This window comes from Maylandia zebra, unplaced genomic scaffold (assembly GCF_041146795.1).
Source record: "Maylandia zebra isolate NMK-2024a unplaced genomic scaffold, Mzebra_GT3a scaffold03, whole genome shotgun sequence".
NCBI lineage: Eukaryota > Metazoa > Chordata > Actinopteri > Cichliformes > Cichlidae > Maylandia > Maylandia zebra.
The window spans coordinates 3,417,707-3,435,621 of record NW_027490033.1 but is presented as its reverse complement, the minus strand read 5'-3'; the positions used below and the strand labels follow the sequence as shown (position 1 = coordinate 3,435,621).

The 17,915-nt window shown below is 39.5% G+C and overlaps 2 long non-coding RNA genes across 2 annotated transcripts; both read right to left on the bottom strand.

Moving 5' to 3' along the window:
- Positions 1 to 13,841: 13,841 nt before the first annotated feature.
- On the bottom strand, positions 13,842 to 14,479 carry LOC143415735 (uncharacterized). Its single transcript, XR_013096154.1, has 2 exons — positions 14,335 to 14,479; positions 13,842 to 14,239 (listed from the first exon to the last, which is right to left on the bottom strand). It is a non-coding gene; the product is annotated as an uncharacterized LOC143415735 (long non-coding RNA).
- Positions 14,480 to 15,852: 1,373 nt separating this feature from the next.
- LOC143415751 (uncharacterized) lies at positions 15,853 to 17,045 on the bottom strand. The gene is made up of 3 exons (XR_013096195.1): positions 16,841 to 17,045; positions 16,416 to 16,736; positions 15,853 to 16,222 (listed from the first exon to the last, which is right to left on the bottom strand). It is a non-coding gene; the product is annotated as an uncharacterized LOC143415751 (long non-coding RNA).
- Between the last annotated feature and the right edge of the window lie 870 nt (positions 17,046 to 17,915).

The following is a 17,915-nucleotide window of genomic DNA, read 5'->3' as shown; positions in this document are numbered from 1 at the left end:
CACATTGGACGTCCCTATAATACAACACTACAGCCTCTGCCACCAGTCAACAGGCTGGGGAGGGCAATAGCAACAAAGGAATGTACTTGATCTTACATTTTCAACTAAGACTTACAAATTTAAGTAGCACAGTGACAACATTTAACAATTTGACTCCAACACACATGATCCAGAGTGTTTTCCCGTCTTGTTTGGCATTTTACATGCTGGTAAAATTTTGGTGAAACAGTCTTGAGATTTGCCTTATTAAAGTCCCCTGCTATGATGTGGATACCATTAGGGTGGGCGCGCTGATGAGAAGCGATGGCATTTAGCAGCAGAGAGAGAGCTGTGTTTACATTAGCGGCCGGTGCTATATAGACTGCCATGATTATTACAGCACTTAGCTCTCTGGGCAAAAAAAGGTCTGGAGAGCAGTGTCTGTCCACAACAGTGCTGTTGTTACACCAACCTTTGTGCATTTAGATGCAGAGTCCCCCTCCTCTGTTCTTCCCGGAGTCACTGTTCTTGACCCATCTGTGTAGCATGCGGCCTGTAGCTGCACTGTGGCATCCGGGATTTGTGTACATAGCCAAGTCTCGGTAATGATAAGCACCCAGCAGTGGAATGTTGCGTGTGCGATGGAGATGGTCATCTTTGTTTGGAAACCGATGTCCAATGTCTCCAGACGACAGTAACGTCCAGTTGTGCAGGTAGACGCATGTACAATGTACGATAAGCACAATAAACATACAAGAAGGCACAAATAGGGAGAGCTGCTGTAAGCCGCTGCGTCTGTGCGTGCCGCCATCTTGGTTCATAAAAGACTCTGTAAGCCTGAATAATTTAAGCCAGAGTGTAACTCCGAAATGACAACACAGGCACGGCTTCTTCAAGACGGGCGCTTCGCTGCATTTATTGAACGCCGTGAAAACTACAAACATAAAACACAAAGGCTTTAAGCGCTTCAGTCTATCAAAAGTAACACTTGTGCTTTAACAACAAAAATTACCTCGTGGCCGCCTGCCACTTCGGAGGTCCGATAAGAATACCTTTACAGTCTTGTTCATTCTAAATTAAAACATTAAAATAATTAGAACACCATACATTACAAATATTCACAATATTACAATACAGTTATGGCAAATGACAAATACCTTGTACAGCTGGTAGACTAACCAGGCCTTTGCAGATAGCTCGCTGAACTCCTTAGCGTGATTATTAAACGTGGACTCACAGCCTATACTATCACGCCCAAACCTCGCGATAATAGTGGTGTAACAAAACTTGTTCTTTGTGACAAGATAAACACACCCTTACAATATTGACCACAGAAATGTACAAGCAAGAACATTTTAACTGCTGGAACCATCTATTAAACTTCTTTATACATAAGCCATTTCTGTGACACTTACACAGAGAGTGGAACAACATAATTTAAAAATACAGTTTACTTAATTCATCTTGAAAAGAAGAAGAAAGGAGATAATCCTCATCTTGTTAGTAACACCAAGCTCCTGGGGGTACAGAACACTTTGTCCAGATCACTGCAAACCAGAACTGCAGTAAAGAGAACATCCTCACCATCAGTGTTGGTCAAGTTACTTGAAAAAAGTAATCAGTAACTAATTACTGGAAGAAATTTGTTTAACATTTAAACCTTTTTAACATTTTAAACATTTTTCTGCATATTCCAGCATATAAAATAAAATAGCCTTTTGTGTTTACACTGAATCTTTCAAATAGATGCAAGTAAAACACAACAGAAAATGAATAAAATCAAAGACTCAGCGGTCCTGTTGCTCTATTTTCACCTGTTTAGCAGGAGTGGGGCAGGCGGATGTTTGCCCTGGTGCAGGTGTGTTGCAACGGTCATGTCGGTGGAAGGATCCTGGAGTTTCTCTGTGAATTTCACATTCCCGTGGCAGCGCACTCGGTGCTTGCTCAGAAGTTTGGGGGGGTTTTTGCTGTAAAAAGTGTTAGGATGCCTGGGTCGTTGACCCAGGGTTTTTGAGTTTATTATATTATTTATAATTTCTAGTCTTTGGGTTTTGTTAGAGTCATGTCTTATGGTTTGTCTCTGTGTAATCCTTAGTTGCTGTCTCCCCTGTCCGCTATATCCCCGTGTCCAGTCAGTGTCTGTGTCTGCCCTGGTCCCACGTCTCTGTTCCCTCTGTTGTAGTGCCTGCATTTGAGTCTATGTCTTTGTTTAGTCTGTGTTATGTGTTTCCTGTTTTACTTTGAAGGTCTAGTGTATGCTGGCATTAGGTATTTTCTGTTCTGCAGCAGTTTGCCCTCTAGTGGTTGGTTTTGTGTATTTTTTCTACTCTGTAAGATCTAGCCAGAGGCAGTTTCACCTCTGTTAATCTGCTGCCATCCATGCCTTCACAAGTTGATAAACGGCATCATCTGTGAGTAATATTGTTTGTTATCACTGAGACAACTTGTGTGCATTATTATTTGTTGTGAAGGCGTGATATAGTTTGTAGTTAGAATTTAATTTGAATGCATGTATAACCTAAGCTAGTAAGGTTAAGCTAGCTCATATGCCATGTGCTTTCTTTAACGTTTTGATCATGAGTGTGATTTCATTTGATGTTTTATTCGGGCACTCACTAAGCAGATAAATATTGTGCTCATATTTTTGAATATGTGTTTGTTATACTGTATATTGATGCAACATTTTTATTGATTTATTTCTGGTTTTGTCAACAGTTTCACACTTTTTCCTTATTAAATCATCCAACTCAACACATTGGCCTGTTCCTTGGATTTTGATTAGGAGAGTGTTTAGCTGTCTGTATAGCTGAGTCTACGTTCACGAGGACAACGCTTAGTGAGGACAGAACACAGTGTGTTCAGTTTACGCTTCCTTGTCTCGTCAGTTCTGATTTGCCCCAGCTGTGTTTCCCTCCTGTTGTCCATTCCCTGATTGCTCCCTCTATGTATTTAAGCCCTGTGTTTCAGTTTGTCATTGTCGTGATCTACTCTTATCTAGCTGTGTGTTTTGTCTGCCCGTGTAAGTTATTTGGATTCTTACTTTTGTTCTGTTTGAGTTCAGCATTAAAGCTGTTTGAGTTTACGTTTGTCTCTGGAGTCTGCACTTTGGGTCCTTTTCCTGCCTGCACACAGCCGTCACATAACAAAAAGAAGTTTTCTTCCCACGCAGTGAACACCGGACGCTAATGTTTTTGTCACGTTTTACGGAATCAAACTCAAAGTGAGGTCAGTACTTCCGCTGCACGGTCGTACTCTCTCTCCCACTCAATATATTATCCATTGTTGATCTGCACACAGCTGTTGCCACTAATGTCGCACTCGCTTACATCATTGTCATGAGACACTCTCGCAAACAAAATCACGGTTTAGTAACACAGTAACGCAGCGTGCTTACGGGAAAGTAAAAGTAATCTAATTACCTTTTGTGCAATAGTAATCCTTACTTTACTCGTTACTTGAAAAAAGTAATCGGATTACACATTACTGCCCATCTCTGCTCACCACTTTGTAATATTTCCACTGTTTTCCTCAGATCTAGGCAGTTTTGCTCCATTCTGTTTAAGAGATTTCTTACATTCCAAAGGGGTTTACAGTCTAGTTTGTGTGAAAAGCTGCGGCCTATGAAACTCATTCATTCATTTTGAAGGTACTTATACATATTTGTGTCCAGAGGATTTCATCTGGATCCATGGAAAGGACTCGTTCACCGTTTGTGGTTGGGAGGGAGATTGAATTATCAATTTTTAATAATAACTTGTGCACTTTCGATAAAATTGTAGGGTTACAGAAATGTAAAAACTCTTTTACCCTTTGCTACAGTTTAATGCACTTTTAGTACGTTATATTAATTATAAAAATCAACAGGGTAAACAGTTGAACAAATCAAACCTTTAGCTGACGTGCGTGTGTCGGTGTGTGCATGACTTCATCTGAAAAGGCTCTTATTTTCTTTTCTATAAATTGTAATGCATAATAACATGCCATCTCTCAAGCTGGTGTAGGCTTTTGCCTTCCTCTACCTTATCTCATTACAGCTCTAGCTCTGATATTCCTTTCGCAATTTTGAGTTAAATCCTTTCTGCCTCACTCTGCCCTCTGCTTGACTTTGAAAGCAGGAGTTAGTAAGCCCGTCCACTGCAAAGGAAGCTGAATTCAAGTTCTTTTTTGGAAGTTACTATTGAAGTTAAAATTTCTACCCATTAATGAATTCCAACTTAAAGTTAAAACTCAAGTTGAAGAAACAATTTGATTTTTTTAGCAAAAGAATCAGAAAAGTCCAGTGTGTCGGCTCAAATTTATGTATAAAAGTATTATTTCAGTTTGAATTCCTCACCCCTGTTCAAAATGGTAAGACACTGAGAACTCACTTAAAAGGAAAGAGTTCACATTAAAACACTTTGTGATGCTGGTTGGTGTTTGAGACAAATAGGGTAGTAAAGTGTTTCCATAGTGTGTTTAAGTATGGAGTTGATTGCAGCTGTAGACACTAAAGCTGTTGTGCCAGAATGTCATACTAGAGGATCGTTCTTTAGATACAAGGAGCGAGCGAGCCAGAAACCCAGGACACAAAGATGAAGCAGGGCTGATCAGAAACAGTTTATTCCCCGAGATGCACAGCAGGGATAAAACAAACCAAATACTAAGAAAAGAGAAGTATACAATAAAAAGTTCTCAACATGATAAAGTTCCACCAAGACTAGAAAAAGTTATTCCAAAACTTGTAAAAATACAATTTTCTGCATGCACTAAAATCCCACCCAGTCCCACGATGTAACTATCCCCCAACCCAGGATGAATGTTTGTTATGGGTTTACAAGCAGTCCAGAAATTCCTTCTCCAGAGCGGGGTTCATGCCAGCCTCGTCCCAGGCAGACGAGGAGGAGCACCTATCCCCCTCTCGTTCCTTCACTGGGCCCATCACATCCCAGCCCAGCTTTCATTCTGCACTAGAGTCCGTCGCTCGATGCCATCGCGGATCCCGTTGCATCATCACCGTGTAAATAAACAGATAGGGGCCATAACCACCGTCCCAGAAGCCGCCCTGGCTTACAGCCATGGTGACCCTCTCCCAACACGGCTGCACCCCGTGAACAACAGAGGAGACACTACTCACAAATCCAGGCAGAGGTGCCCTGCTCTCAATCACACGCGCTGTCTCCTACTGACTGGGTCGGCACGTCACGCTGACCGGTCTGTCTCTAGATGAGACGTTGCTCCCCCACGATCAGGCAGCAGGTCCCTCTTTTGCACCTGGCCTTCATGCATTTCTCTTCATATATGGAGCCTCTCTCCCTCCAGTGCTCCGCTAGCTTCCTTTTAATAGGTCCTTTAAACAGCTGCTAGGCCACCTCTGGACACACCCACGCCTCAGGAGGTGATCACTATAATTTAATTTGTCCCATGCTCACCTAATCCACAGTGAATTAAAACAATGTCAAACAACACATTAAAAACATGCAATACAAACAGAATAAAATCATGCCAATAAAAACTGCACTCACAAGTAAACAATAAAAATCAGAATAAAACCAATATAAAAGATAAATACAAATTTCCACTGTGTGACACAGAGACTCACATAATGTGCCGAAGAGGAAGAAATGAGAGAGGAAAAAACGATGTTCATATTGAAACTGAAAGATTTCTTAAGGCTATTGCAGGACATACGAGAGAAAACATGAGAGAAAATAAAAGGTCATGAAAGGAAAAAAACAAAAATATTTTTAAGGCTTCATTCTGTCTTAAACTTTGAAAATCAACCTTGTTTAACTTTGTCACTGAGTCCTGCCCCTCGAGTTGACATTCTTGGTGTACTTTGACAGACAGCGACACTGAGGTGGCACATATATATGCCACCAATATATGCACACATATATCTAGGCAGATATATGTGTGCATATTTCAACGTCTGATGCAGAAAGTATTGTTTGGAGTGAGAAACTGTGAGGCATACTTGGATGACATTGTCATTTATTCTCCAACATGGTCAGAACATCTGGAAACGCTCTCTGGGGTGTTCAGACGTTTTTGTGAATCTTCCCTCACATTAAACCTCTCTAAGTGTGAGTTTGGCAAAGCCACCATTACTTATTTAGGGAAACAGGTCGGACAGGGGCAGGTGCGCCCTGTTGCTGCGAAAGTACAGGCCATTGTTGATTTTCCTGTCCCGCAGACAAAAAGAGCTCTGCGTCGTTTTTTGGGAATGGCCGGTTTTTATCGAGGTTTTTGCAGAAATTTTTCTGATGTGGTTAGTCCCCTAACTGATCTTGTTAGCCCCTTAAAGCCTTTTATTTGGTCTCCAGCATGTCAGGTGGCACTTGAATCTGCCAAAGCATTGTTGTGCAGTGCACCAGTGCTAGCTGCGCCGAATTTTGAGCGCCCTTTTAAACTAGAGGTTCATGCCAGCTCGTGTGGCGCAGGCGCTGTTCTGTTGCAGGAAGATGGTCACGGCGTGGATCATCCCGTCTGCTACTTTTCAAAAAAGTTTAACAGACACCAGACCCATTATAGCACCATTGAGAAAGAGGCTTTTGCCTTACTCCTTGCGTTACAACATTTTGAGGTCTATGTTGGGTCAAGTGTGCTGCCTGTGCAGGTGTTTACCGATCACAACCCACTGGTGTTTCTTTCCCAAATGCGCAACTCCAATCAAAGACTTATGCGCTGGTCCTTGTTATTGCAAGATTTTAACTTGGAGATCAGTTACAAGAAAGGGAAAGATAACGTGTTGGCTGATACCCTGTCTAGAGCACTTTCTCCTTGAATTAAACATTTTGGGGGTAATGTTGATTCTTGGGAAAGGGGGTGTTACGACTGTGACCGTAATCATGTGTGTGAATTTGAGTGTCCAGGTGCTCCTCCGGGGTTGGTGCACCCAGGGTGGATGGCTCACACCGATTGGCTGAGGACTGGGAGGCAGCGGATAAGAAGAGACCACCAGGGACTGTCAAGGGATTCATCCTCGGCCCAACCCAACCGGCAGACCATTCACTGTGTCAAAATATTATGTTAATGTAAGAGCATGTAGGGGTGGACCGCCTTTTTGTTTGATCAGTTTTCTCCTGTTTTTGTTAGGCAGGGAGGAAAGTGATTGTCGTGTTTATTTCCTGAGATAGGTTACTTTTTATTTGTTGTTTTGGCCTTGGGTTCACCCTGAAGTTATGGTATGCTCCCTTCCTTTGTTTAACTGCACTTATTGTAAATAAATCACTGTCACAAAATATTAAGCGTGTGACGTGCTGCTTGGGGTTGGACGGGGATGGATCACTTTATGTTGTGGTCTGGCCGCGCCTAGACGGGCCATAACAATATATTAATCACATATATATTTAAATTTAATATCACTGGAATAAAATGCTTAGCATTCATCTTTAAAACACAGGGATAGGTTGCTTTTTTAAGTAATTATGATTATAAACATGTATTATATTATGGGGCGACCGTGGCTCAGGGGTTTGGGAATCGCATCTGTAACCGGAAGGTCGCCAGTTCGATCCCTGGGCTCTCTGTCCTGGTCGTTGTGTCCTTGGGCAAGACACTTTACCCTACTTGCCTACTGGTGTTGGCCAGAGGGGCCGATGGCGCGATATGGCAGCCTCGCTTCTGTCAGTCTGCCCCAGGGCAACTGTGGCTACAACCGTAGCTTGCCTCCACCAGTGTGTTAATGTGAGAGTGAATGAATAGTGGCATTGTAAAGCGCTTTGGGTGCCTTGAAAAGCGCTATATAAATCCAATCCATTATTATTATTATTATTATTATAATAAAGCAGAAGCAGGACAAAGAGAAGATGTCTTGGTGTATGCTCAATTATCCAGGTAAGGAAATCCTCACCTTTCTCCTACTGAAACCAAGATACCAGAATAAACTTTTTAGGACAAAGAGCAGAGTTTCCACACAGTCATATGGGTGAGGAAGTAACTGCGGCTGGCAGTGTGTGGTAGAGCATTTTGAAAGCAGAAATGCTTAAACTTAAATATCTGTAATAGAAATGCAAGTGTAAGCTGTTGTTTCTTGTTAGTCTCAAAGTCAAACAGCACAAACACTTAAATACAAAAGAAAAACATTTTAAATTTTGATGTCTGGATGGTGATTACAATTATTGTTAGAATCTGAAAAGTCTGAAGTAATGACACATCACAATCAAGAACATCTGTTAGTGACTAAACACAATGACAGTAAAAGCAATGTGCATTAAAAATGTTACAGGAGGAGTCATATTTGACACAGTTTATTGCATTTGTATTCTGTTAACACGCTTATGCAGAGTATACACGTATAAATCTGTGAACCTTTTTCTAAGAGCTGGAGTGTCGTGACTGAATGGTCTCAGTTACTACAAAACAGTGAAAGTAAAGGCATGTAATGATCATCCAAAACAATTTCTTTAAGACCACTAATGCTCATGTGCCACTTACAGTTATTATTATTTATTTCACATATTATATATAAATATATTATATATAACTGTTAAAATTTTACATAGATTAAAGAGTTTGATTATAAAGGCCAACACTAATCACAACAACACCTATTGTGCTTAATTTGTAGTTGCATTGTGTTTTGGGTGATCTGAGGTGACAGTTTGGTAGAGATCGTTTGTTGGATACTGAAGGTTTGTGTAAAGGTCATTTTGCACATTTTCATCCTGTAAGCTAAAATTAAAAGTCTGATAAAAAAAACTCAAGGTGACCAAAGGTATGTTGAATCAAAGTAACTTCACAAAAACAGCCTCAGCCAACATTTTGAAATAGAACTGGATATAAAACAAACTTTAAACCTGCTGCTTTGTCTTTACAAGGAAATTACTCAGCAAAGAGCCGTGAGTCTCCTTCATTGATAGTCCAGATGTTTCTGACCTTGAACAGCCACTTTGGATAACAAATGATGTTAGCATCACTTTTTTATGATCAATATGTGTTAGGTGACGGCTGTGTGCAGACAGGAATCGTGGACCCAAAAGTGCAGACACTCGGAGGAACAAAGTAAACTTCCAAAAAAAAAAAAGCTTTAATGCTGAACTAAAAGATACCAGAACTGAGACTTTAACCATAAACTCAGGCAAGCAGACAAAACACAGCAAAATAAACGGTAGATCACGACACAGACACAGAGAAACACAGGGCTTAAATACACAGAGGGAGCAATCAGGGAATGAGTAACAGGAGGGAAACACAGCTGGGACAAATCAGAACTGACGAGACCAAAGAAGCGTAACCTGAACACACTGAGATAAGACAGAGACCTTCAAAGTAAAACAGGAAACACATAACACAGACTGAACAAAGACACAGACTCACATGCAGGCACTACAGAGGGAACAGAGACGTGGGACCAGGGCAGACACAGACACTGACTGGACACGGGGATATAGGAACTAAGGATACACAGAGACGCGAACTAGACAAGGGGATACAGGTGACAGGGGAGACAGAACAACTAAAGAAGACAGACATAAACCATAAGACAGAATTCAAAGAAACCAAAGACTAGAAAGTATAAATAATATAATAAACTCAAAACCCCTGGGTCAACGACCCAGGCATCCTAACAATATGTCTGATAAATTATTATCAGGTAGCTAATTGACTTTAATTCACCTAAACATAAGAACAGTAGTGCAGAGTCTTGCTGAAGAGGACGGTACATCAAAATGACCTTCAGCTAAAGTGGATTAACCAAATGAAAAGAGCAAAGAGAATCACATGTTTTAAAGTTATGAAGCGTGTTAAAAGGTAAATCATGAAACATGTGAAACAGCTCTGACAGAAGTTTCTCACCTGTCACACAGTCGTGCGTAAATAAATCCAAAGATAACTAAACTCACAATGATGAACACAGTTACACAAATCCGTGTAAGAGGAAGTGTTTCTGTTCCAGACCTGCTGCTTAATTCTGTATGAGGAGAAAAGCAGTTGTTAGAAACATGGACACAGTATTTGATTTGCTGGTGAACAAAGGTTAAGTGTGATGTATGACTATTGCCTTGTAAAGTTAACAAATCCTGAAGGTCACCTTCTAAAACAATTAATGGTTAAAATAAGAAAATAGGTTGTTGTTTTTACCTTGTTTACCTTCCACAGTGACATTAAGATGGAGAATTTTTGTTCCATCAGGAGCTGAACACTGACAGGTGTAGCTCCCACTGTCCTCTGATGTTAAATTGATCAGGTGGAGAAACTCAGTCTGATTTTCCTTCATCAGTGTGAACCTGGAGTCACATTTGTACGGTGGCCCTGAAGTGCAAATCACACCGTCCATAATAATACAGCAGTCTACAATTTTCGCCTCCACTTCTCTGAGTTCTGATCGTACAAACTATCAGTGTGATGATTCTCTGTGTTTCATTGGTGCATATTTGAGTGACATCTGGTTGTTTCCCAATTGTTTTCACAACAGTTTCTACAATAAAAAAAAACAGAGGCTGGAGTATCATTAAAAAATCAATGTTACTTTATGAATCAGATTTTTACATTACCTCCCCCTTAATCTTCTGAGCTTGCAGTTAGTGGTAGAAGAAGAATTAAGTACAACTTCAGTGCATCCATATTTGTCCAGGTGTCAGAGTAACAGTGTAACTGCTGCTGACAGTACAGATGATGTACTGAAAAGAGTTATATAGACCTTAAAGTAGCATCACTCACAGAGGTACATGCTGGTGAGGGTATTTCTGTAAAGGAAGTGCATGTACATGACTGCCTGTTCCTTTGTATTAAAACACTCTTACAGTGAAACGCTGAGCAGACTCACATACAAACATAAAACATACTCATTTGCTCATTTTCATGTCAGTGAGTGTAATAATAAAAGGTAAAGAAAAATAAAATGAAAAACAGTGCCACACTTTATGTGTCAGCCGGTAAGACCAAACTGTGCTTTACTTGTATCAAGCTTTTCTTTACCACCGGCCTGACAGTTTCATGAATGCTCTTTATATGACCGTAACTTTTTACTGTTTGTGATAAAGACACATTTCAAGTAGTTTCAGAAAGAAGAGAAGCTTTAGTGGCATATTCAGTGTATCACTGTAGCATAAAGCATTCACACAGGTTTCAAACGGTTCATATGTATGGCTGGCAAGATTCATATAGAATGAGTCATAATGCTAAAAGTGACTCTTTGGTTTTTGTGGTCTTCACGTGTTTAGAGCAATGAACTTTGAGCTACAGCACTGTGCACTCAACAACGTGATGCTGAACACATGAGCCCACTACTTAATAAAGAGATCTGTGTGTGTGTGTGTGTGTGTGTGTGTGTGTGTGTGTGTGTGTGTGTGTGTGTGTGTGTGTGTGTGTGTGTGTGTGTGTGTGTGTGAAAATATGTAAGTTATGCAATAAAGTTCTGAAATAAATATCCATATTTCTGGATTTGACAATTACTCACATAAACTTCATGTATAGATACTGCAGATGTTTCTGAGCTTAAACCATTACACTGAAAAAGGAGATATGTCAGCATTATTGAAATATAAATTTAAATACATGCAAGTTAAAAATACTGAAGAACGGATGTTTTAGAACACCATTCAACAGAAATATGTGGAGCAAACAAGACATTTTTCACTTATTCCATTTATTTTGACATTATCTCACTGTGAATAACTGAAAGCAAATATTTATACAGTTCCAATCAAAAATTTAAGACCACTTGAAAAATTGTAAAAACAAAACATCATATTTTGCATAGTTGGATCTTAACAAGGTTCCAAGTAGAGCTTCAACATGCAACAAGAAGAAATGGGAGTGAGACTAAACTTTTTTATGAGCTGGTCAATTTATTGAAAACAGTGCTTAAACTGAAACAGGCGGTTTTACAGCTGCTCAAAAGTTTAGGACCACATGCCTTTACAAGGCCAAATCTGTGCAAAAATGTGGATTCATTGTCATTTACTGTCAGGTAGTCACACTGTCATTACGTTCTGATGGCAAAGGCAAAACAACTTTCCTTTCTTGAACGCGATCGGGTTGTTGAACTGCATAAGCAGGGTCTCTCGCAGCGCGCCATCGCTGCTGAGGTGGGACCCAGTAAGACAGTCATTTGGAATTTCTAAAATGAGGGTTATTGATCAAAAAAGTCAAGATCCAACTGGCTGTCTGTTAAGACACTGGATGATCCTCTATCCAAATTAAAAACTGACGCTGATTAAATGTTATATGTTTTCATACATTTATCAACATACAGAGAATGCAAGTGAGTTAACTTTGTTCAAATAAAGTTTTCAGTCAGTTAAAGTCAGACTGAAGCCAACTGAAGTCAGAAAAATGAAGACAAAGTGTCTTAAACCTGCTTTCTATCTGACGGCCACCAGATGGAGATAGCTGTGGGTACAAAAACACTTCCAGCCTTCTTGAAGTCTAAGGCAAACTTTTTCTGTCTTGACCTCTGGAAACATTTCCCTGGTGAGTTCACGGAGTCAGCCAATGACTGTGTGCTTTCACAGTCAGACACCAACAGCACCCCATCAAATACGATCAGTGTGATTGATGAAGACAAACCTTCATCTCTAACTTCAACAAAGGACTTCAGAAACCAGTAGATGATGTCATTGCAGCTACATCCAGCATTGATGCTGTGTAAGTGACTGCACAGAGCTGTTGTTTTTCTTCTAGTTATTCATTATTAAGAAACATTTTAAACACAATGGGAAGCACAGCCTCACTCATCGCTCTGTTGCACTGATGGTGACAATCACGTCTGAAGTCTGGCCTTGAAAACCTCAAAATATTCTGAAAGTTACTGTAATAAAAACATGAAACTGATCCCACACAAGGATTCATATTGGCACAGTTTGTTCTATTTGTACTGTTTTAACAGTGTTTTGCAGAGCAAGTAAGGACACATCTGTGAACCTGTTTCAGGGTTAGAGTGTTAAGACTGAATAGTATCAGTTATTATAAAACATGTGATTATCAAGGCTGACAGCCTCTGTTCTTCTTGCTGAATAATCACAACAACAGACAATGTGTTTCATTTGTAGTGATGTCATGCTGAGGGTGATTTGAGGTGATAGTTTGGTAGAGATCATTTGTTGGATGCTGAAGGCTCGTGTAAGGGTCATCTATATGTCTTCATCCAGTAAGAAGATAAATGTAAAAAAAATAGAGCATAATTATATTAAGTGTAACTTAATTAACTTATTATGGGCAGCACGGTGGCACGGTGGCTAGCACTGTTGCAGCACAGCAAGAAGGTCCTGAGTTCAATTCCAACATCAGGCCGGGGTCTTTCTGTGTGGAGTTTGCATGTTCTCCCCGTGTTTGCGTGGGTTCCCTCCGGGTACTCCGGCTTCCTCCCACCGTCCAAAGACATGCAGCTTGTGGGGATAGGTTAATTGGATAATCCAAATTGTCACTAGGTGTGAATGTGAGTGCGAATGGTTGTCTGTCCCTGTGTGTTGGCCCTGCAACAGACTGGCGACCTGTCCAGGGTGTACCCCGCCTCTCGCCCTATGACAGCTGGGATAGGCTCCAGCGCCCCCCGCGACCCTGAAAAGGATAAGCAGAAGCGAATGGATGGATGTAACTTAATTATGCTGAAAACGTGTCCTAGCATCAGCTGTGAGTGCTCTAAGGTGTCATGTTTACTGAATCAAATCAACTCTCTGACTTCAATGAGCCACAAAACAGACATTTCTGTTGAACTTCTGGCATCTAACACTTAAAAAAATCTGAATAATAAACTTGAATTTGAATCATATGTATGGAAACATTGTGATAATAATTTTATCATATTTCTAACATGTTCTGCACACATCACACACTACGTTATCATATCTGAGGTATTCAAAGCACAGTTTACAGTTTCTACTGACATTAAACAGTTAAAACAGTCATTTATATGAAAAACAAAGTGAAATCAGGTGTAATCGCTTGTATAAGCCTGGACATCATGTTGTTTATTATTTAAACTGATGAACGAGGAAAAAGCAAGACAACAAATCAACCATGTAAACAGTTCAATGTCCTTTTAATAGAGTGGGAAGAAGTGACATTCCACAGTGACAGTTAGTTCCATCGGGAGCTGAACACTGACAGGTGTAGCTCCCACTGTCCTCTGATGTTAAATTGATCAGGTGGAGAAACTCATCAGCGTGAACCTGGAGTCACATTAATGAACAAAGCCCCGTCCATATTCATACAGCAGAAAACAATTTCCTCCTTCCATTCTCTGAGTTCTGATCTTACAAACGATCAGCGTGGTGATGTTCTGTCTTTCATATTTGAGTGACATCTGGTTGTTTCACAGTTGTTTTCACAGCAGTTTCTGAAACCAGTAACAATAATACAAACAGCCTGAATGATTTGAACCAGAGGCTCGAGTAGCATTAAAAAATAAATATTACATTATGAAAACATTACCTCCTCCTAAATCTTGTGAGCATGCAGCTGGTGGTAGAAGCAGAATAAAGTACAGCTTGAGTGCATCCATATTTGTTCAGGTGTCACAGTCACTGCTGCAGACAGTACAGACGATGTTGTACTGAGAGTTGTTAATAAACCTCAAAGAAAGAAGCTTCTATAAAGGAAGTGCATGCACACGACTGCTTCTGCTGTCATATTAAAACTATGTCAAAGTGAAGCACTAAGCAAACTCAAGGAGTTACATAAAACTCTTATATCTCTCACAGCGTTTCGTGCTGGTAGAAAGCTTCTGCAAAGGGAAGTATATGGATGATCACTTCTGCTTTAAGTTAAAGGCCCTCTGAAAGTAAAACACTGAGCAGAATCACACACAAAAACTAAACATACTCATTTTCATCTCAGTGGGCGTGTCACACACAAAACTGCCATGTTTGTTGACATTTACACACTCAGAATTGAATATATAGATAATATCTTCACAGCTAAAACAGAATTAGATTCAGAAGCAGCACAGCAGAGTTTCTGTATGACCATACTGATCAGGAAGTAACTGTGGCTGTGAGGATGATGTAGAACTATTTATAGAAAAAAAGACTCGTACCCCTCAGTAACACCTCAAATTCTCCTATGTTTGGATGCCTTAAAGGTTAAAATAGTGAGTAAACAGATGAATACAGAAGAAAAACCAGGAAAAGTTTTTAACTGTTTTGTTTTAGTTTAGAAACAAACTCGTGTCTGGAATTAAGAGCTGACGATGGTGAAATGTTAGTTTTCATAAATTTTCAAATACACAAGGATTCATAATACACAGTTACTTTGTATTTGCAAAAGGACACATCTGTGAACCTGTTTAGTTAGTTAGTTGTTATAAAACATGTATCCAGTATGAAAGAGACGTCTTGTCATAAAAATATTTATATCAGAGCAATATTACTCATGTATCATGTGCAGTTTTACATGTTTCAAAATGTTTCAATATTGTCAAAAATAAAAGCGTTTGACTATCAAGGCTGACAGCTTCTGTTCTCCTGGCTGAATAATCACAACAGCAGACACTTAATATTCTTAATTTGTAGTGATGTCGTGCTGAGCGTGATCTGAGGTGATAGTTTGGTAGAGATCATTTGTTGGATGCTGAAGGTTTGTGTAAGAATCATCTTGGACATCTTCATCCTGTCAGAAGATAAAATTAAAACTCATACAGCATAATTATATTAAGTCTGACTTAATTATGTTGCAAACATGTTACTGCTGAATAAAATCACTTTTTATTTTATTTGGACATTTTCATCCTGTAAGCTAAAATTAAAAGTCTGATAAAAAAAACTCAAGGTGACCAAAGGTATGTTGAATCAAAGTAACTTCACAAAAACAGCCTCAGCCAACATTTTGAAATATAACTGGATATAAAACAAACTTTAAACCTGCTGCTTTGTCTTTACAAGGAAATTACTCAGCAAAGAGCCGTGAGTCTCCTTCATTGACAGTCCAGATGTTTCTGACCTTGAACAGCGACTTTGGATAACAAATGATGTTAGCATTACTTTTTTATGATCAATATATCTGATAAATTATTAGCAGGATCCTAATTGACTTTAATTCACTTAAACATGAGAACAGCAGGGCAATACGTTACATCAAAATGACCTTCAGCTAAAGTGGATTAACCAAAATGAAAAGAGCAAAGAGAATCATATGTTTTAAAGTTATGAAGCGTGTTAAAAGGTAAATCATGAAACATGTGAAACAGCTCTGACAGTAGTTTCTCACCTGCAGCGCAGTCGTGCGTAAATAAATCCAAAGATAACTAAACTCACAATGATGAACACGGTTACACAAATCAGTGTAAGAGGAAGTGTTTCTGTTCCAGACCTGCTGCTTAGTTCTGTATGAGGAGAGAAGCAGTTGTTAGAAACATGGATGTAGTATTTGCATTACAACTGAACAAAGGTTAAGTGCGATGTATGACTATTGGCCTCAAAGTTAACAAATCCTGAAGGTCACCTTCTAAAATCAGTACAGACTTTATATTGCTAAATAATTAATGGTTAAAAGAAGAAGAACGTTGTTGTTTTTACCTTGTTTACCTTCCACAGTGACATTAAGATGGAGAATTTTTGTTCTTTCAGGAGCTGAACACTCACAGGTGTAGCTCCCACTGTCCTCTGATGTTAAATTGATCAGGTGGAGAAACACAGTCTGATTTTCTTTCATCAGTGTGAACCTGGAGTCACATTTGTTCTCAAAGCCCCGTCCATAATAATACAGCAGACTACAATTTTCTCCTCCACTTCTCTGAGTTCTGATCTTACAAGCTATCAGCGTGATGATTCTCTGTGTTTCATTGGTGCATATTTGAGTGACATCTGGTTGCTTCCCAATTGTTTTCACAACAATCTCTGAAATCAGTACCAATAATAGAAACAGTATCAATGATTTAAACCAGAGGCTGGAGTAGCATTAAAAAATAAATGTTCCATTATGAAAACAGTTTTTACATTACCTCCTCCCAAATCTTGCGAGCATGCAGTCAGTGATAGAAGCAGAATTAAGCACAGGTTTAGTGCATCCATGCTCGCCAATATGTCCAATTTGCAGTGTAAGTGCTGCTGATAGTGCAGAAGATGATCCGCTGAAGAAAGGAGGACAAACAATGTGCTTCATAAACCTCAAAGTATTGGCTCTCATGTGTCTTGCGTACGTCTTGTGCGAACACTTCTCAAAAGGAAGTGCACCTACAACACTGCTTCTGCTTCCGTATTAAGACACTCTAAAAGTGAAACACTGAGTGGTCTCATGTCCAAAAAAAGAAAACACAACAACTTTTAAAACAAAGTTGTTTTTTGCTTTTAGTCCAACATATAATTTCCTTTACAAAAGCAGGACTGAAGAGCAGAAAATCAATGAGGCTGATGACTGTTTTTATCAGTGATTCAAACCTACAACTCATTTAAATTAACACAAGCTATTGTACTATTTATATAATGCAGCACATATTCATGCTGCATATTTCATATTTATGTTAACTGACCTGCTTCCCATGTTTGTTTGGCTCCTGCCTGGAGTTGTGTTCATAAAGAAGCAGGTCACATAATGTTACACGGGTTACATTCCTCCTCTGCTCTTCTGTGGTGACGTTCAGATTATCAGTGTGATACTCGGTGTTTCATGTTCGACTGACATTTGCTGAACTAACAAGAGTGTCTGTCATAAGTCAGGAACTTTTAATATGAAATACAATGTAAATAAGCATTTTATTTTAGTTAATTGTTTGAAAATGAAGCACGTCTTTCATTTTCCTAGAAAAACAGAAAATTCCTCAACTTTATAAATAAAAGCTGTTCCTGCTTTTCTCTTATTTAAGCTTTGCATGTTTGATTTGGCAGACTTTTTACTGCCAAACTGTCATATTGGTCCTTTTTCGACATGGCACCAAAGGGATTTCTGTCTCCTCCTGGAATCAAACCTATAATCTTTCACTTAGAAGAAATATGTGCAAACTACTGCACTAAAAATATGGACATTACCATACCAAGTAAAGCACACAGTGTCATATTGGTCAGAAGACTTGTGCCCTC